The sequence below is a fragment of the Manduca sexta genome, chromosome 15 (genome assembly GCF_014839805.1).
Source record: "Manduca sexta isolate Smith_Timp_Sample1 chromosome 15, JHU_Msex_v1.0, whole genome shotgun sequence".
Lineage (NCBI taxonomy): Eukaryota > Metazoa > Arthropoda > Insecta > Lepidoptera > Sphingidae > Manduca > Manduca sexta.
In genome coordinates, this window is record NC_051129.1 from 12,045,387 (window position 1) to 12,046,780 (window position 1,394).

Consider the following 1,394-nt stretch of genomic DNA (forward strand, 5'->3'; position numbering starts at 1 on the left):
GCGAGCGATCGCGCGATATCTAATTGCGGCGCGAGAGGCGCGGGGCGCAGCGCGTTGCCATGGTGCGAGATCAGGCCACGTGCACGCGGCCAATGGCGCGCCGGCCGCCGCGCGGGCACGCTGCGCCGCGCTGCCGCGCCGTCGTGCGCCGCCGTGCCACCCCGACCCGTAACACACCCTACAGAGTGCCACAACACTGACACCGATCGCACCCACCACTCGCCACTGACTATCCCGAACGAGTTCTTCTATTGGGCTTTCCTTTACCAAGTTTCCAATTTGTTGCACGACGCTGAGGCCTTTGCAAAATTAGTACTTACTTACTAATAACAACATAGACAAAATTAAAAATTGTAAAAATACGGTTCGTTGCGGCCTGACGCGACAGACGGCTTATAATATGTGACGGACATCTGTTCGTGAAGCGTGAGTAGCGAGTGGACAGTGGGCACCAGGACGCCGTCTGACTGCGTGACTAGCGGGCGCGGCGACGACAGACGCTGAAGTCTGTACTCTGTACCGAATAACGACTCCTCTTCTCACTTCGTCTTCGTGCCGCACCAACGTTCAAGGTTTTTCAGAACAAGGTTACACGGCGTGATATGTATGAATAGGTAATTTTACGTTTAATCAGGAGTAGCTTAGGCCGTCAAGTAAGTCCTTTAATGGTAAATATAAAAGTCCACATGTCCACAAGTTCCCAGTTATTAAATTTTTCATTTTTGTCAATAAAAATTTATATGTGATAAGTACCTACCAGTGAGTGCCAACTTTTATATTTTTGGTTGGTTTTAAGAAGTTGTAACTTCGTTCATGTCCAGGACATGGTCTGTCAGTGGCAGGTATTACACCTTGTGTCCGGTGGTCTCTATGCGGCCGGATACAAATATCCTATCAGCAGCGGTCTTATGCACAAAGTAACCGCAGTTTACGGTAGGTACTTACTTAACTGTAATAAAATTTATTATCTATTATGGCATGTACTTATACTTAAATTGTATTACTTACACTAAGGTGGATTGCGAGTAGGTTTGCCAGATGTTTTTTCACACTATAAGGGACAAATGCTTAAATGGGCAAAAAATACGGGACTTCAGTTTTATACCTGGGACAAATAAGAAACAAAATTATTTTGACAGTTTTTAATCTTTTTTTTTTTCGAGGATCGATAAATTTTTAACATATTCTTATTTGTTTTAACATATTTGTAACAATCAATACAATTATAATCATATTAAAAACAGGCATTAACTCTATTTATTAAATTTAAAAACAGAGTCGTATCGATATGTATGCGACAATGCGAACTCTGCGTGCGTGAGTACTTATTCATCGTAAATCGATCGATTTACGGGACAGAGTCTGTCCCGCTGGGACATTTGAAAATGTACCTA